Below are 21,308 nucleotides of genomic sequence, written 5' to 3' on the forward strand. Positions count from 1 at the left end.
TTTATTGCATAAATTATAATACAAATTCAAGAAGTCGGAAAATTAAAAAAAGTAAGAAAAAACCCAAAAGAAACATAGGCGTTTTCATTCCCAAGTCAAAATTCTTGATGGCCCCATTAAAATAATTTGATGGTTTATGTTGGTTTCAGTGCAATTCATGATGGTCCAACGTTATTTGATGTTCACCATCATGCAGCATTTTCCATTATGCTTTCATGATTTTTGATATACCAACAAACTTCCATCATTCCATGATGGAAAATGCTACTTTAATACTATGATTGTTAACCATCATGAGAAGTTTCGTTCTCATGGACCTACAATCCTTGATGATCTGTGGTGGTTCATGATGGCTCTAACTATTCATTTCCATGATGGTTTAATGGAAATTCTTGTTGTTTCTCTGGAATATACCATCAAAACAATTTGTTTCTTTTTTATGTTGGAATATCATAAATCAGTCCAAATTCCTATATTGGGATGATGGTTGTTCATGATTGTTCGAACATTTGATTTATAAGATACTATGATAGAAATTTGTGATGGTCCATAATAGTACAACAATGCATTTCTATGATGGTTTAATAATAATTGTTGGTTAAGTAGGAATATACCATCAAAACAATTTGTTTCTTTTTTATGTTGGCCTATCATAAATCAGACCGAATTCCTACATTGGATTGTAGAAACTATGATGCTAATTATAGACTTCTTTTAAATCCAAGAAATTATGATGAAAATTTCTGATAGTTCAATATGAACAAACCATCAAAGCAAGTTGCTATTCTTATGCTGGATCATCATTAATCAGTCCGAATTCTTACATTTGGGTGATGGTTACTTATGTTGGTTACCATCAAAACTATAATGGTTCATGATACAATTATTGATGGCTACCATCAAGATTATGCTGGTCCATCAATGGAAAACCATCAAAAATTTTGACTTGGGATTGGTTAGGATATTCTAAATTCTATTCTTATGTTTGGATGTTCTAAATTCTATTCTTATTCTTTGTTCTTAAATAACTGTTATGCAAAATTGCAATAGTCGTTATCCAAAGTGTTATTACATGTTAACGAATAATACTTTATCATTAAAATTCTAAAACAAATTCATCCATATCGCAAAGCTTTTGTATCATGCGTCAATGAACTGTTTATGATAGATTATGCACTTCAAAAACTATGCATGATTAAAAGATGCGATAAAATCTATGAGTTAACACTGTTTAACAAGTTATGCGTTTTTACTTTATAATTGAAAAGGATGTAATGCTTTTCAGTCGCATTTATGTTCTTGTGTAGTGATATTTAAAGAAATTATTCATGCCTGGCATATATCATTAACAAAATATGCAGTTCCATAAATTATGTATAAAACTGTAGTTCATTCTAGTAATTAAACTAATTTCTTGTAGTATCTGGGGATAAAAAAATACATAGATAATAAATATGAATTTAAAGTTATGATAAAAGTTTTTTAATTAGATCTATCGACATTCTGAGTTTGATTATATATATATATATATTATCTAAGTAGTTTAAAGCTCATTTGGCATTTGGATCCATAATTAAGGATTAAGTTGACCACTTGTAGAACAGCAATTTGATGGTCCTCTTAGATAAGATGTTAACTCCCAGTAGGGTAATTAAATTGCTTTGCAAATTTGGTACTCGATCGTTAAAATCGACCTATACAGGTGAATAGGGACAGGTTGCCTCGGGTCCTAATTTTTTTAATATTTTTTACTAATATTCTAAAATTATATATTAAGAGTCGTGTTTACAGAACACCCTGTACATATATAAAATAACCTTTAAAAAGCAATTTCGATTTTTACTTTTAAGGACTTTGCATTTAAAAATTAATATTCAGCGTACTATTAACTTAAAAAAATACAGTTTTAATGTAACGAATGACGCACGCGCATTTCAACCGTCGAAACAAAATATTAGTATCGAAAAGATTATCGCTAATATTTGTAAGCGCATCACTTATGACTTGTCAGGATTGATGTGTTAGCTAAAATGAGAACCTATCATCGAAACCAACGAATCCTAAAGGTGGAACCCTAAGGTTCCGAGAGTTTTTTTTTTTTTTTTTTTTTTAAGTAGTGAGACGATTTTTGAAACCTGTAATTACATTTAGATCCAATCAATAATCCGCAACTTAGTTGTTTCGTTTAATTATATGAAATTATTCAAATTAAATTCCAATGAGAAAGGAAATAACAAAGTTTAAAAGGGTTTTTTTAAAAAAATAAATTGGATAAATTTTTAAAAAGGATAAGCATTTAAAAAAAAATTCTATCCGTATTTTTCATCAAAAAATTCAAAATAGAATAACCGAATTCAAGTACACACAATTATATTTCTTTCATAACTATTCTCTTAATAATAGTTTTTTCTGGACCACCATAATTCATCTTATTTTATTCAGTTTCAGCTCATAATTTTCTTAAGGACAAATTGAGATGCTAATCCAAAATTGTGAATTTAATTGTCTATCACAAAACCTAATTTTTAGAGAATTATTGATAAAACAATAAATATATTTCATTTATCAAAACAAATCACCCGTTTTTTTTCGGTCTGGTATATTCCCTGCTGCTAATGAACTTTATTTATAAAATCTGGGGATCAGCTATTAGAAATTCGATCATTCAGGCATCCTTAACCTGAAAAAATTGGGAAGCGTCGACTCATCATCTTCAACCGTCTTTTTATCCTTTTCTATTTTTTATGTCACTTTTACAATGAAGCCTCTTGTCAAAGAACTTTCATGAATAAAAAATTTTACTTACTTATTTTACTCGTGTAGAATATTTCGTAAACATGTTAAATCAGCCAGAAATACTTTGTAGATAGACACAATAAAAATTTTAAAAAATAAAACAATCACATTTTAAAACAGGAAAAAACTGAGAACTCAACCTCCAACTTCGCGCAATCTATAAACTGTAGTGAAAGCAGTTCATGTTTTATTTTTAAAACTCAATTGGGAAACTACTGTTGAGTTATCAGCTATTAAAAATCAATCCAAGTTTCAGGTGGCTCCTATCAATATTTTCTTTCGCCAAAATTTCTGATAATGATTTATGTAAATAGCAATTACAAAAGAACTTGATATCTCTCAGCTTTTTGATAACTAATCGATGGAAAAAATTCTGTTATTATCTATTGTATTCAAATTACAAATTATGATCTAATTATATCATTGGCTCTCATTTTAATATTATGTCATTATCTTCCGTGTTGAGATTCAACCGGTATGCACTAAGGCAGTGGTTTCTATCTGGTGTTCCGTGGAACCCTAGGGTTCCGTGGGTTCACAGGGGTTCCGAGAGTTAGGATATTTTTCATCAGTGACGAGTTTTGAAACCTGTCATTAAATTTACAATTAATTAACTATCCATTATCCATTACCCGTTATTTTTATGAAATTATTTAATTAAAACACTTGTGGAGGAAAAATAAAATTAAGAAATGTATTTTATAATAACAATATATTGAATGAATAAGGAATAGTGTCTGCATTTATGAAAAATTACATCATTATTTTCCATCAATTAAAAAAAAAATGAAGAAGTTGCTTCGCTGATAACTATTCTCGGCAAATAATTTACGCCATTTTTCATCTTTGTTTCAACGAAAATTATAGTTCAATTCATTTATTTAGTTCATTCTTAGTTATTTAGTTCATTTAATTCACTTATATTATCAGTTTAAGCACAAATTAAAATCAAATTACGAACTAGATTAAATGCCGCTACATATATGTAAATTCAAATTTCTGACATAAAACCCAAATTTAAGGCTAGTATTGATAAAACGATATGATAAAAAAATTTCCTACTTCATACATTTATTAAATATTTTCAAAATAATTATAAGAATTTCTTTGATTAATATATTCACATGCATTAGTGAAATTTAATTTATTTATTAAGTCTGGAGGTTCCGCCAAAAGTAGATCATTCATTTAGGGTTCCATAATCTAAAAAATTGGGAGTCGCTGATATAGACCATGGGGTTCCAGCATGAGTTAAACCCCCTTTCTTAAAAGACTTCTAAGGGGCAGTTATGAATTTCTACAGTCAGTAACTACTTGCAGAAGAAATGTTAACTAAACATCGAGGACGCTTTAAAATTAATAATTTTCTAATTATTTGCGTACGAATTTCTATATGTTACAAAACAAATTCAGTAAAAGATTTTTCGCTAATTTTATAGTGAAAAAAATTTTAGGTTCACCAATATATTTTAACGCTTGGAAGTTTGAGGTTATTTATTTATTTTTTTTTTCGCTTTTCAAAGCTCAAACAATTATTTTTGAATTTTTAACAAATTATTTCAAACATGTTTGACACATTCAACCATCGTTATAAAAAGAGTTCAAGACAAGCAAAGTAAAAACGTTTATTAATTTTTTTCAGTAATGCTTTTTAAGGAAATTAAGGCAAATTTAAAAAAAAAATCCATGTTTTCATATTTTATAGACATCATAGAATTAAAATGGATTTCGCTTAAAACTTGATTTGTAATTATGTCTTCATGATCAAAAGTATCTCTAAATCGTCAAAATGTTTATAACTAAATATCTCTGAATTAAATATCACCAGGAGGTGGCTCTTGGCTCCGCCTTCATCACGTGGCATGCGACGATACTATTTCGCTATTTTGGGGAGAAGGTTGTGAGCAATCTTGAACAAGGCTGCTATTTGGCGATCGTATGGCAAAAATACTTATTTCGCAAACTTTATCTGCATTATTTTTTCATAAATTTGATGATATTTGACGCCATTTTTATGATATTTCTTTGGTTTGAGTGAATAGTTTGTTCTTTTTGAGACAGTTTACTAGGGAAACTGCCGTTTTTAAATGTGAAATATATTTAATGAGCTAGAGTAACGAAAGGTATAATAGCAGATGATAAAGCGAAGTAAGTGACTGAAAAAGAATTCACTGTCTGCGTTTGGCGCGCCTAAGTGTTGTCTCAATTTCAATTTCTTTTCTTACTCCCGCGCTGAAATGAACTCTGCGTCCGAGAAGGTGGAGCCAAGTACCAACTCCTGGTGAACGAACTATACTTTTTGTAACAATTAAAAGACCTATAGACGCTGTATTTTACGCAATCTTATATGGTTTGCTTCGCTAACCAAGCTCGCTTCGCTCGCTACTAACTTAGGTACATTGCAAATACACAAAATTCTAAGAATTCAAAACAATTATTCAAATCCATACAACAACTTTTTTTAAAAAAGAAATTACATCTTTTTAGTAAATACTAAGTCATTAAAATAAATTTGAATTCAATTAAATGACGTGTAATTCGTTAAACCTATTAGAAATGTGCTATAGCAGGGCTCGAAAAAACTCAGAAATTTTACCCGTCTCCGAGGACGGCTTGTCCAACAATGTACCCGTCCTCCTTTGAAACTAACCCGTTGCTTCTAAATAAATAAAAATTTCTCTTATTTATTACAAACATTTATATAAATTGCACAATGAATTAGTGGTTACTAGGATTACAAATACTAGGATTACATTATACAGTAATAAAAGAAATACTAGGTTACTAATAGTAAAACCTAGTATTTCTATTATGAAACAATTTATTTCTTTGATGAAATAATTACAAATAATAACAAAGGTTAAGTTATCTGTCAATTATCATGTCAATTTATCCGATGGTACTGCGTTTTTTAAATGAATCAAATATGACGTTTGCCAGTTCCACAATCAAGCCAATGATTTACAGAGTTTTCTGCACAGAAATCTGAAAGAGGTTTTCCATTTAGGTAGATGTTCATAAATGCGTTTAACGCTTCTTGTTTAAGATCAGTAAGTAATGTGTTTTTTTTGTAAGTTCATTGCTGAAAAGCCCCTTTCAATCGCTGCAGTACTCCCAGACAGAGAAAACATCAATTCCACCATGTTGCTGTATTTCGAGATTAGAGGGTCATTTTAGAAGTGAGGCGCTAGACTCTTGTAAGATAACAAAAATTGAAAATGTATCACGAACATTAACGGGAAAATGACCGTCCGCGCGGACGCTGGATTCGAGAAATTTGTTGTCCGCGGGGAATTTTTGACCGCCGAGGACGGGCGGACGGGCGGTTTTTCGAGCCCTGTGCTATAGTATAAAATCTTAAAGCGTAACAGCACGACTGAGGATCATTTTGCAATGAATAACTAACAACAATAATAAAACAAATAAATTCGTGATATAAATCAAAAATCGTCAAATAAATTCGTAATATATAAATTCGTGAAAAAAAAGCGCCTTCGACAAAATACTAAAATAGAGATCTTACGACAAAGACTACTCACTTCTGCCTAGCTTAAGGTTATTTCAATTTCCATTTTTAAAAGCGCTATACGTTGAGCCACCACAGCTAGATTTTTAGCGGCAATCATTGGTCGATTTTCTAGCGATGCCATTCGGGGAGTTGTGATGAGGCTTTTCTTCGTCGCCGTGTAAGAGAAATATATATATAGATTGTAAGTTTTGTATAAAATAACAGTATAAGCAAAAAAAATTTGTTGCAAAAAATGGAAGACGAGAGTCACAAATGGAAATTTTTCTTATTTTCAAACTTCGCAGTTTGCAAATTTTGGCGTCGAAGACGGCGCTTTAGCGGCAGCAAATTTGATTTAACTTTCAACTTAATGTACTACAAAGCGAAAAAAAAAAAGATCAGCATTCAGTAAGCACTTTTTTTTTTAGGAGTGCGATGTCTCAAGGAAGCTTGGAGAATCAGAAACGTGGAGAAATGTTGGCCGGTTATAGGGGGGCCAAACACTAGCTGAAGTAGCAGAAAAAATTGGAGTTTCACAAAGTGTAATTTCCAGGATCTGGAATGCAGAACGAAGATCGGGGCAAGAGCGTGGACGTGCAACAACGCCCAATGAAGACTGTTGTTTAACGCTAACGGCTCGCAGACACCGAAGTATGAATGCCATTCTTTTTCAACAACACCTTCGCTCGGCTACTGGCAAAACAGTTTCGACATAAACTGCCCGAATTCGCCTTCACACTGTAGGTCTGTATGCTTCATGCTCGCCTCATGGAGTGCTTCACATTAACAGCAAGGCACCGTCGCTCCCCCACAGAGTTGGCAACAGAGCGGAGGAGAAATAAATTGCGCAATATTCTTTTCTCAGACAAGTCCCGCTTTTCTGTTCATCCTGATAATAGACGTATTTTTATCTGAATGGAACGTGGCACTAGAAACAATCCTAAGTTCGTGCACGAAAGTGTAAAATTTGGCAGTGGGGGAGTGATGGTCTATGCTGGCATATCCATTGATGGGAGCACCGAATCGAAAAGGAGCTCTGGTAGGTCGTCGATATAGGGACGAGATCCTGAGATCTATTGTAGTTCCTTACGCTGCAGCAATTGGAGATGATTTCATGTTAATGGACGACAATTGCAGGCCACGTCGTGCTCACTTGGTGAATGATTTCCTTCTGAAGGAAGGAATCGTACGAATGGATTTGCCAGCGTGTTCTTCGCACATAAACCCAATCGAGCATGTTTGGGACATTCTAGGTAGACAAATTGCTGGATGCCTACCATCCCCACAAACTCTCCAAGAACGTGAAAGAGCTCTTCTGGAGGAGTAAGACAGAATACCCCAGCCCCTCATTAATAACCTCCTAGACTCGATGCCTCAAAGCTGTTTAACGCTGCGATTTATTTTCTTTTAAAGAAACACCTTTTTTTATTTGTTTTTCTCAAATGCACAAATTGAGTTTTTTTTCCTTTTGTACCCAAATGCTCAGTAAAATGCATTTTTTTCTGCCAAGCAAATCTCATTTTTATCTCGTATAGCCTACCATGTCTGTCGATAATATATATATATATATATATATATATATATATATATATATATATATATATATATATATATATATATATATATAAGTCTAAGGGTGATGTATATATATCTAAGGGTGATGTACGCGAGATAGTTTTTATTTCTTAATTTTAGTTGCATTTATTTATTCTTTGGCCATATACAATTAGTTCTTGATGTTATTAAATCTAGTTTGTATTATTTGCAACCGTTTTTTTCTTATTATTCATGTTATTGACAATCGTAGTATAATTCGGAATATATAAATCAAATTATTAAAATCTCTAAGCTTAAAAATGTTCCACTTAAAAAGTGAAACTTCGTAAGTTTCTTATCTGAAACCAATTGTGTATGAATTATTTTATCTTCTTTTGTGCAACCTTTTTCCAACAAGGAAGTACTTATTTAAATTGCAAAGCACGTTTTCAAACCATTGTTTCACTTTCGTTTTCGGTACTTTTCATGTATTTTAAGTTATACATTTCTCTCTGCTGTTAAAATAAATTTTTAATATTGAGCATCATATTTGGGTATCAAAGGGATCAATAGATTTTGTTCCCATTTTGAACTATGCTATTAACACTAGGTTGCCGAAAGAAAGTCATTTTGGCTGCTTTTTAACTGCGTTTTCATTTTCAAAAAATGTTCATATTAAAATACATAAATTAAAATTTTCTTTCCAAGTGAAGGAAATTTTTTAATTGTTAATATTTACTAATAACTTGTTATATAACTGTAAACAACATAAAAAATATTAAAAATTAATTAAACAAATTTTGTTACACATTAGTTATTCTTCCACAATTCAGTCATTTTGGGCAATATAGGTACTACATACTAAGTTTCAATCTTTCTAGTGTTAAAATTGACAAAATAAAAAATTTTTGGTCGAATAGTTTTTGAGTTGTAAAAATTTCAAAAATGGTTCATTTTTAAACATTTATTTATCAAGAAATATTCGAGTGATTTCGTTAAACTGTTTTCAATTTGTTATTTAAAATTAATTTACTGATAAATAAAATGAAACCATGCATGCGGTTCGAATTCAAAATCTTACGATTTTTTTTAGAAAATAATATTTAATAAAAATAATTTTTTAATATGGATATTTCTTTAAACAAACAAATTATATAATTGTGCGCAAACAGTTATTGATTCGAATAAAAGTGGCAATAAAATTGGTAATAAAATTGGTTATTGAATAAAAGAGAGAGAATCACAAAGCAATAGCATAAAAATTGCTTTAACTGACATTGGTGAGCAATAACCTGCTAAGAGCTTGATGGGGGAAAAAATCTGTTTAATATTAAATTTAAAAAAACTTTACTAAATAAATGAATTAATAAAAGATTAAACTTTAGATTATTACAAATTATTCACAAATTATTATCCAAAATTTGAGTGTAAAATATATTAATATCCAAAATGTACAGTGCGCAATATATCCCTGAACGCTCCAATAACTTTTGATCAAAAGATCGAATTTTTACGTACTAAAACTCAATCTCAATGTTTTGACAGCCTCTTATGCTAATTAATCACTGCAGACGATGCTTTACGTTACCAAAACATACTTTTTCGCAATAAACATACCTTTTTCTTTTACCACGGATTCGGTTTTTTGTTTCTAAAAAAGGGGGGGGTCTGAAAAATGTCCCCAAAAATTTGGTCGGGAGAGCCATTGAAGGTTTAGACCCCTAAATTTTATTTTATTTTATTTATTTTTGCGTATTTCGCCTTGTCTTAACAGCTTTTAAAGTCAGAGGAAAAGCTTTTGCATCATAGAATTTGTTTATCCAAAAATAAAACCACATATTAAAAAAAAAATTTAATAATTATTTATTATTTAATTTAATAAAAATTAAAAAAACCTTTGAATGGTAAGCTTTGCAACTTTTCACACCATTTTAAAAAGTGTAATTTCGTATGGCAAAATACAAAATTTGAACGAAGTAGATCGAATAATTTAGGAGCTATCAAATTAAAAAAAAGTAATTAAAATTCGATTTTTATTGTTTTCTCTACATTTAAAATTATTATTTATTTATTGAATAACACTTGTAGTAAAATGAGTTGATATGTCTCAGTGGTTAAAGTCACTGACTCATTGTAAAAGATTGAAGTTCGATTCTCGGTGGTGGCTTCAAACCCACCGTGCTTCAGATCGATGGGAACCAGTTTGTCAGGGAAGTAAAGGGGTTTTCCGCAATGCTGATCGTATTATCACAACCATATCGTTGGTCATGAAATGGTCAGCCTTAACTTCCATGACCCCCCTGGCCCATAACGGAATGCTGTGAGGTCGTATGTTGTGGAATTGCATCAATAAATACGCTTGTCACCTTTATTTTAATATTACTGCAAATTCAATTTTTTTTTTTTTTTTTTGTTTTTTTTTTTTTTTTTTTTTTGAACGTAATTGTGGTAAAATAAACGTTTTATAGAATCGAATTTATATATAACTATTATAAAAATATTTTTTTTTGTTTTTGTTTAACACATTAAATAGCCGTATTTTCTAATGCGTTATTACTTGATAAAATATAAAACGTCTAGGGGAGCGAATTCGGTTTCTTACTGCACAAGTTAAGACCTAAGTTAAATTTTATTTAAACTCTTCGCTGTTCAGCGAATACGGGTTCTTACAACAAGTTCAACAGTAAGTAACCAAATAACACATAAAACTGTTTTCTAAATAAAGATTTATATAAGTTAGCAAATCTAAAAATTAAATCTGTAAATTAATAAATAAATAATTCAATGAAATTATGAATCAATCTGAGAATCAGTGAATCAGAGACTGGATGAAAAAGCAAATCAATGAATGATTGTCATATTAACGAATCAATAACCAGTAAATCAATAAATAAGGGAAAGAATGAATTAACATATCAATACGAATCATTGGATTATTTATCAGTCAGTTCAGCAGCTAACGAATCAATAAATCAATACATCAGGACATCAATAAAAAATAAATGGCAATAGGGAAAAATAAATGTATAATTGATAAGTAAGTGAATTAATAAATCACAGTGTAAATCTATCAATGAATTGAAAATGATCGATTGGCTAAGAGAATAAACAAGAAAGCAGGTTAACAGATAAATAAAATAGCGAATGAATTTTAAAAAAAATTAGTCAATCTGCAAAACAAAGGATAAAGGAATCAATTGAGTAAAAACCAATTAAAGGAGCGTATCAATGATTAGGCTAATCAACAAGATCAAAAATCATTTATTTGATAACTTTTTCACAGAATCCACTGATTGATTTTGGGATTTACTGATTATTCTATTCACGTATTTCATTGATTCGTTGATTTATTGATATCAAAATTTTTCACATTCGCTGATTCGTGGATTTATTTAATCTTTGATTTTTAAATCATTAATTCGCTGATTCATTTATTTTTATTACCATCATTGAACAGCCGAGTGAATTTTCAGTTTACGGCTACCAATGTTCGATTCCGTAGCCTTGTAGTTTTGAACCCGATTCAGAAGACAAGGGATTTCCTGTATCAAGTAGTGGAAGAAATTTGTCTTCGTGGTGGACTTTATGATGGAACTAACCCGCAATTGCGTTACATGGAGAGAAAAATCACGAAAATCTCCCATGGTTAGCCTGATGACACGGGGTTTCTTACCCTTGATCCATCTACTACTGAGGATATATTACATCAGCACTGTGGTCGGTGCGAGCTGGGTGAGGAATTCGAAGCAACCAGTCATCACCGGGATTCAAGCCTGCTTTACATCATTGGGAGGCGAGCGCTCTATCCTCTGAGCCACCACGACTCTCGTTGATTAATTTTATTTTATTTTATAACCCTTGTCGAACAGCCGACCCAATTTTGGGTTTACGACTACTATTGTTCAACTCCATAGCCTTGTCATTTTGAACCCAATTCGGAAGACAAGGGAACTCCTGGATCAAGCATCGGGAGAAATTTGCCTTCATGGAGGACTTTTAATGGAACTACCCGCACTTGCGTTACATGGTGAATTAACCCTCGAAAACCTTCCATGGTTAGCCTAATGGCAAAAGGACTTTAACGCATTATCCATCTCTCACTGAGGATATTTTTTGTCAGCACTGAGGTCGGTGTGAGCCAGGTGCGGAATTCATATCGACCAGTCATCACTGGGATTCGAACCCAGTTCACCTCATTGGAAGACGAACGCTCTATCCCCTAAGCAACCGCGGCTCTCATTGATTAATTGACGATTCAATGATTCGTTGTTCTTCGATTCGATGATTTATATATTGTTCAAAACAGATTCGCTCACATATTTGTGCAATTCGCTTACGTACACATACATATAATAAGTACGGGTTGTAACTAAAAGTTAGAGTAAATAGTCGAAATAAAATTTTACATAGGGGTCTTCGGTAACTTTAACAATGCGAAATTACGAATTCTCCGAGATACTTCGTATTTTTATTAACGCATAAAAGCGGATTTCGATTTTTTTAATTTTTTTTTTTTTTTATACATAACTCGTAATAAAATAAAAAATACCAGTAATACAATACAAAAAAGCATTAATCTCGAAGCACATTACCTTTTCTGTCGATGAAAATAATTTCTTTCTCCATTTTTCTAATTAAAACAAAATTTAAAACACTAAAATTACTAGTAAGAAAAAAATTCAGAAATAAAACTTTTTTTAAAAGTTTAATACAATATTTAAAAAAAAAAAAAAAAAAGAATTCGAAAAGTTTCAACTGCAGACCTAAATGTTAAAATAAACTTCAAAAAAGTCTTAATCCATAAACAATAATCACTAAATTAACATAATAGGAAGAGGATAGTGTATTTAGTACATGATATTGACTAAAAGTAGTCTTGTGAATCGTTAAAATAAATTAAACTACCAAGATATTGATATGTCAATAAAGAAGATACATCAATCCTTTCCCAATCTTATTTTATCTTATCAATTCATAAGACCACCTAGATTACCTTGCACGTTTTCATTTATTTAAAAGATCATGATAATTTTTTGACATTATCATTTGATGCTTGTTACATTCTCCGGTATGGAATGTATTGATTAAGATATGTATGTCACCATAGAGTATTAAATGCTTGCAATCTTTTTTTAAAAAAATAATCATAGTTGTAAATCATGAGTTATGGATGAATGGTTGATAAATCTCTTTTCGCATATATATTGTATAATTACAGAAGAGAAGGATGGTCATTCCCTTTTCTTTTTTTTAACATTTATACTGAGCAATTAAAAAATAGAAGAATGATAATTCTCTTTTAATTAGCATCTATAATGGTTTATTTAAAAATATAGAAGGATGATAATTCCGCTGCTTAATAATTTGATTTGAGTAACTAAAAAATAGAAAGATGATAATTCTTTTAACATTTATATTATGCAAATTAAAAATTAGAAGAATGATAATTCTTCTTTATTTAGTCTTTACATTCGGTTATTAAAAATAAAAAAAAAGAAGGATGATAATTCCTTTTCTTAAATATTTATATTAAGTAATTAAGAAATAAAAAAATGATAATTCCCCGTTTTTATGATGTATATTGGGTAACTGAAAAATAGGAGGATGATAATATCCACCTCTTTTATCATTAATTTTGGGTAATTAAGAGAATGAAAAATTCTGATTACTATGTTTTAGTATTTGCATTAGGTAGTTAAAAATAGAAGAGTAACTCTCTTTTTTGACAATTGAATAGGGTGATAAAAAAATATTTTAAGTAAATAAATAAATAAATTTTAAAATTTTGTTTCGATGGTAATTACGTTAAATACAATGCGTTTTGCACAACAGAAAACAATATTTATTAATGAATACTGTACTCATCTTAATTATAGTAGTAGCAAAATTATTATGATGATTTTTATTTTCTTTCACATTTTATGTTTGCAATGACATTTGCTGAGAAATACTTTTAAAAAGTCAAACCATCTATATATATATATATATATATATATATATATATATATATATATATATATATATATATATATATATATATATATATATATATATATATATATATATATACACACCTAACCTTTTAAACCTAAACCGCATTTTGCTACACACCGGTAAGTTTGGTTACTGCTTTCTTTTATTTCATGCTCTTTTTCAACAATTTTTTTTGCGATATCGACAGATATAAAGAATAATTTTTATCTTAGGATAATTATTCTTTATTCAGAAATATCAAATTAAATTATACCAATAGATGCGTCTTGAGGAAGACTATTGGTTTTTTCCCATTTATTATATTCTTCTTCCATATTATTTTCATATTCTTTTATTATTTGTGTTTTATATATATATATATATATATATATATATATATATATATATATATATATATATATATATATATATATATATATATATATATATATATATATATATATATATATATATATATATATATATATATATATATATATATATATATATATATATATATATATATATATATATATATATATATATATATATATATATATATATATATATATATATATATATATATATATATATATATATATATATATATATATATATATATATATATATATTATGTTAATAAATTTGGTGATTATCATGAATACTAAGCAGTTTTAATTCTGATACTTTGGAAATAAGTGTTTTACGGCCCCTCGAAGGGGATATGTACCAGAGAAAATTACTTGATAGTGGTAAATTGTGACTATTATGAGTTGGTCTCGAGCAATAGCATCATGCCAAAAGGGACCAAATACATTTTACCTTTACTCTAATGCGATGAACTACAAAATACGAGTTTTGTTTACTTCAATAACGTAAAGCCATCGAAAAGGGCAGCAAAAAATATTAAATTTTAAAAAAAACTTACATTATTTTAGCTATCTTAATTGAAAAACTTAGTGGAAAAAACTGCTAAGTGACATTTTCAGAACGAAAATAAAGGAGTTGTATCCGTGCTATTTTAATACCAATTTATTTAAAGGCAGGATTAAAAATGTTTCTTTGTTTTATTTACCATACCCTGATTTGAAATAAAAATCATGAAAACATACTAAAAACTGATGGTGTTATGTTTGATAAAGTGAAGGCAAAAACAGTTCTATTATATTAAACAGACCCATATTGATGCAATCCATATTGGCGCATTAATTCCCCTAAAAATGTCACTTTCCTGGTTCATCAAGTTCTTTAATAGTATTGGTACATGAATTTCAGTTTTGAGCATGATTCTTTGTGTTTCTCAGTACTTGATTTTTTGATTCTTTACTTATGAAAAAAAAGTTATGACAGTATTTACGTGAAAGCGATTTATATCTGTACATATTTGTACTTTAGTAAGTTGATACTCTAATACTTTTGATTTTAATTATTATTCAAAAATTGAACATTTTATTGATCACTTATATTTATTTGAAATAGCATTGAAAATTTTAAAGCTTTCAAAATATTAGTGGAGGACGCTTTAACAACACTGTGCAGTAGCACTTTAACAATACTGTGCAACAGCACTTTAACTATATGGTGCAATAGCACTACTGATATTGGAGAAGTTTTTGGGAAACTGAATGACTTGCAAAATAATATATGTGGTAACATGATAAAACAAATGACTCAAAATAAAAAAAATATTAATTCATCTCCCTCAATAAAAGCACAAGTTTAAGTTGACAATTAAAGCAATGCACCGAAATCAGTAAAATTAAGGAGGTTTCAATGTATTCATAATTATTATTAAATTATGTTTCTAACACACTGTTATTGAAAGTAAAAGATTAAAAAAGGAGGAAAAAAACACGACGCAATGCTTTTGTCTTCCTTTTAGGAATACCAGATCGATGTTCGTGGAATATTTGAGAGTAAAAACAAGAAGCTTATCTTAAGATGTCAATCAAAATTCTTAACCCTTTCACAAATAATACTGATCTCTAGATGTCAAGTCAACATGAAGCATGTCAGACAGCATGACACCTTGTTTCCTTTGTTTTGTTAACTCATTACGTCATACTTGCAATCAACAATATTTAACATCATTTCAAATTCCGGATGTTATGAATTTCTTTGTACTCTCGAATTTTTTAACTAGCATAATTGCTCCTTAACTTGCCATATTAATTCTACGATCTGAAGAAAAAGTAACATAAGAAATAAGTCATACAGTAGTTAAATTTATATTTCTTTTTCTTTTTTCGTGTTTTCTCTTAATTTGCATTAAAATTTATTTTTTCGTTTTTTATTTGTTTTTTGTCTTTTGAACTTTTTAAAATTATTTCATAACTTAGGTCCCATAAATTGTGCAAAGATGCGGAAAAATCTCATAATTAACAAATGTCCGCATAATTGCCAAATAACCGCATTATCTTTATTTCCAGGAAAATATTTTAACACTAGATTGCCTAAGGAAGTAATTTTGACTGCTTTTAATTTCAATGAGAAAAACAATGATGTATGTAATGACACAATTTCTTAGAACTTTGCGCAACATATAATTTTTTTATTGATATTATTTACTAATAACTTGTTACATAACTGTAAATAATGTAAAAAATATTAAAAATTTATTTTAAACCAATTTCTGTACACATTATTTATTCTTTTACAATCCAGTCATTTTGACTGCTTTTGGGAAATATAGGTATATACTACGTTTCAGTCTTTCTAGTGTTAATTAACCAGATAAATTTGTGCTGCGCCTGATTTATGATAAGGCTTCAGAGGCCTCGAACTTGGGTCTCAACATTCTAACTAAAGACAAGTCTAAATGAATGTACAGCCTCTGGACTAACTTCACTTTCCCTTAATAGATTTAATAGAATCTTAATAGAATCGGCAACTTAGTTAAAAATTTTAATGAAAAATTGTAATTAAAAAAAAGGGAAGAAAATAAAGACTGGTTTTTCTGGGTTTTGTTTTTTTAGGTCATCTGCAACTTGTCGGCATAATTTTAAAAAAAAATGCCGCATCTCCGTCGCATTTATCAAGTGTTTAAAGATATCGATATTTCCCAGAAATCTTATAAGTGAATTTTATTCATTCATTTATTTATTTTTTATTTTTCCCTACCGGCACAATAACGCGAGCTCTCATTGGACCATTATTCCCATATCTTCTCTCAATAGGGGTTCAAAAAGCCGTTATTTTCCCGATATTAGCCCTAAATTATTTGTTTGATTTACCCGATATTTTACAACCAATATCGGCCCTACATAAAATTATCAGATTCACCGGATATTTTATATTCATTAACCAGCCAATATAGGTCTTACATAGGCTCCATAAAGACCGATATTGTCCGATATAGGACCAATATTAAGAAATCTAGACATTCCAATATCGATTCGTCGGTGCAGATTCATATAAGGCCCATATTGAGCCAATTGTGAGCTTAACTGGGGCCAAGGTAAAATTATTATTAAGCCAATTGTGAGCTCAACTGGGGCCAAGGTAAAATTTTTGCTAGGGTTGCTTATAACACCAGAATCTAGACATCCCAATATTGGTTCTTTGGTGCAGGTTCATGTAAGACCCATATTAAGCCAATTGTGAGTCCAGCTAGGGCCAATGTAAAATTATTGCTAGGGTTGCTTATAACACCACCAGAAAAAATCGGATGACCTCACTAACGTTTAGTGCCTGATTTATAGTAAGGCCGGAGAGGCCCAATCCTCCAATCCTTTTCTTTTTTTCCTTTTTTTTGAGGGCATCCTAAATGTTTCAAATGATTTGTTTATTTGTTTTTCCACAACAATAGTCTATTGGAATGATTTAACATAAATTATAATGAATATAAGCTCTAAGTAAGGGGCCCTCTGGTCGAGAGCCTCTGACAATTTTGTGCCTAGGGCCCTCACAATTCTAAATCTAATGTGTAATATGTAAGTGTAATAAATAAGGAAGAAAGATAATGAGTAATATGTAAGAAAGAAAACCCGACAAAAAAAGAGAGAGAAATCATTTTGAAATGTAATTCTTTATTAACAATTTTTTTAATATATTTTTCATCCAGCTTATCATTTTCAAAAAAATTAGTGATTTAAAAATTAGCCACGTGCAACCTTTACCCATAGTTGCTAAACAGCATAAGCAACCAAGTCACTAATCAACAGAAAAATTCTAAGCCGTTCAAGAGGTTAAAAAACAAAATCACCTCCACCACCAATTCGAATTTTTCGAACGTTTTTAATTTTAAACAAAGTTAAATCCTTTAATTTTAAATTAAAAAATTTAAATTTTAAATTTTTATTAAATTTCATAATAAAAAATGATTCAAAGACTTTTAAATTAAGCTTCGACAAGACAATGCAAAAACTATTTTAAGGGAAAGCAAAATTAAATTTTGCATTATAACATCAACAAAAGAAATCTACTCGGCATTTTTCACCATCTTCCAAACAAATTTGTGTAATTGGTAATGCTGGATCCACCTACGCTCTCAATTCTGATTCTTTCTGATTACATTATTATAACAAAATGTTTTTGTTAATATTTCTACAGAGATTTCCAAGCCAGAAGCTGAATTATATCACATAATGGAATAAAGCAACAAATTCTGCCGTACAAAAGAAAAATCAACGTAAGCCACAAAAAATTCAAAATTGTGAATTATGTATATTTCGTATCTGTATGATAAACTATATACGTCGCAAAAATATTTTTTTCAAAAATAAATTTTGTTATATCAGTTTTCTGAATAACATTAGCATTAGCAATAAAGAGAAAAAAAGTTTACAAGCTACTTTTCTCGGAATCTATCGTGAAGCACGTACATTGTTTTTTCTATAGCATGGCAGAATTGCCGTTTGCTTCATTCCTATTGGATAATTCATATTCACCTGCCAATAAAAACGTATTTCGATTGGTTGCTATCTGTAACTCATTGATCATTGATGGATTGCCAATAAACAGATAAGTTAAATGACGTCAGCTTAAACATCTCTATACACATTTTGATATTTCCGGTTAAGGCTACTATACTAGGATTTAATTCAGGGGCTCTATTTCCGGTGATTCTGACAGCATCATACTACGCCATTCATATGGAGAGAAAAAAATTATAAAAAAATAGACCAAGTTCCTGCTAACAAGGACCAAATAAACTGACAATAATTTGAAAAATGAGGCTGTTTTTTCGAAGGCCTTTTCGTCACAGCTAATAACATTTTTCAAGAACATAATGTTATTTTCATAACTGTTGTAAGTTAGCAACAGTTATTCATAACTCTCATAAATAAAGTTCAGCCTAACTGTAGCTAGAACCCTCAATGCTAATTCAGTGGCATAGCTAGAGGGGTGAATATCTGACGCTATCTTCAACTTCATAGGGGAGCTGAAATCAAGTAATATTATTAGAAATAAATTTCAAAATAAAATATTTTTATTAATATCACCTATTTCATTTGCTAATTGCGGGTTAAGTAAGTTCTCTATTTTTTTTATCTAATTAACCTAAATATTAAACAGGATGTCCATTATAATTGTAGTTTTCATTTCATGCAGGATTTTATTAATTTTTTTGAAATAAAATTTTAATATATTGAATGAAAAATTGCTTTAGAATTACTCTTATTCTTCAATTAATCAAAATCATAAACATCCTAAGTGAAATGGAAAATACGTTGGCAAGATATTGATAAATTTTTAACAATATATTTTTCAATCAGGATCAATCTTTCGAATTTTCGAAAAAAGAATATATATATATAGGGGAAGAATGCTACCTTCAGTAGGCATAATGTAATCCAGTCCCCCAAGGTTCTGTATTGTACTGTTTATCAGCTGCGTATCTAGGGTATGGCAAGTATAGCGAATGCCACAGACGCATTATTTTAAAAAGAAGCAGAATCAATGAACATCAACGATTTTTTTTACTTGAGAATTTTATTGAATAATTTTTTTAAGTTAAGGGAGAATTTAAAAAAAGCTTACAACATTTAAAAGAAAAACCAGAATGCAGAGAATCCATGATCCCTGAATAAATCTTTATTTTATTTATTTTTTCACAACCACAAGCAAAGAGACAAAATAAATAATTTGATCCTCCACTTCATATCACATTGCAAGATTATAATCTTTCCAAAATGGCAATTATCCGGGGAGGAAATGGATGGAACCCCTTCAGGCAGAGATAGTTTTTTGGTGATGACCAGAGAACAGAGAAATGTGAAAACCATGGGGTGTCCCAGTCTAGCCTAGACTAATTTTTGTGTAATAAAATGCTTGTAAATCTTCAATTTTATCAGTGGTTAAGATATCTTTAAAAAAAGTTTTCGTAATCTGTGGAAGAGATTTCAAATAGAATCCCTTTTGTTAGTTAGCGTAAATCCTTCCACAAAAGGAGATTTTTGCAACCCATGGAGAGAATCGCCACCACAAAAGTGTGAAATACTAAAAATAGGAGGGTCCTCTACCACTTTCGACAACTAATTTGAACCAATGAAACGATTTAACAATGAATATCACTATTTTGAAAAATAAAGATAGACGTAGGGGAGAGTCGGGTATCCCCGCCCACTGTCAATTTCATATGTATAGAATATTTTTTCAAGTCATTGGGCCATCGGACATTAATTGTTATATTTAAAAAAAATAATTTTCAAAGTTTCAAGTATTTATGCAGCTGGTAACATGGTGAACAATAGTTTTGAAAATATGTTGAATACAGTAGTCATGAAATTAGGAAAAATTGGTTGAATGTTTCGATTAAACTTCATTTTAATACTAAAAAAATAATTTTTTCTATACATACAGCATTAAAGTATGTAGTCTTAAGTTTAATTTTCACAAAGAAAGAAGTTTGTATGTAAAAAATTGTTCGAGTAATTACAAATTTACAAAAAAATTGGATTTCGGGTAGCCCCGCTCACATGAATGTCGGGTATCACCGCCCAATTTTATTTCGTCGATAAATGTACGGTTGCAAAGATTATTATTTTATTGCTTCAAATTTGAATGTTATATGCATTTTTAACAACAAATATATGTTTTAATATTATATGAAATATAAATTTATATATTTAAAAATGAAAAATTAAATATTTTTAAAATGCAATTGATATATCCAAATTAAATTTAATATCAAGTAATCATAAATATTATGATAAGCTATTTGCTTACTTATTTATTTTCACTTATTTGTGAACGAATCAATCTACAGAAGCATTTGAATGCAATCAAAATACAAAGTGAATTTGTAATTTTATAAGAAGTATTTTATATTAAGTTTATAAGAAGAGATCAACCAAATAAGTTTATATTGAAAATCAACTATTGTTATTAATTATTGTTACTTAAATTAAATTATTTTCGTTAAATATTTAATATAAATATATATTAATATTATAATATATTAGTATACATTAATAATGATAAAAAGTATGACATTTGTTGTTATTAAATGATGGAATTCACTAAAAGTATATAAATATGTAATAAATAAAAT

General features: G+C 29.5%; 1 protein-coding gene across 1 annotated transcript in view; it reads right to left on the reverse strand.

Moving 5' to 3' along the window:
- Positions 1-3,024, reverse strand: part of LOC107447831 (chitin synthase chs-2) — a 55,874-nt gene extending 52,850 nt beyond the window's left edge. Inside the window, exon 1 of the mRNA XM_087168243.1 lies at positions 2,807-3,024. The gene's annotated coding sequence lies outside the window, so the exon portion shown is untranslated. The remainder of the gene's footprint in view (positions 1-2,806) is intronic.
- Positions 3,025-21,308: the final 18,284 nt, after the last annotated feature.

The sequence above is a fragment of the Parasteatoda tepidariorum genome, chromosome 7, assembly GCF_982258835.1.
Source record: "Parasteatoda tepidariorum strain Cologne lab strain chromosome 7, Ptep-v5.0, whole genome shotgun sequence".
NCBI classification, from domain to species: Eukaryota; Metazoa; Arthropoda; class Arachnida; order Araneae; family Theridiidae; genus Parasteatoda; species Parasteatoda tepidariorum.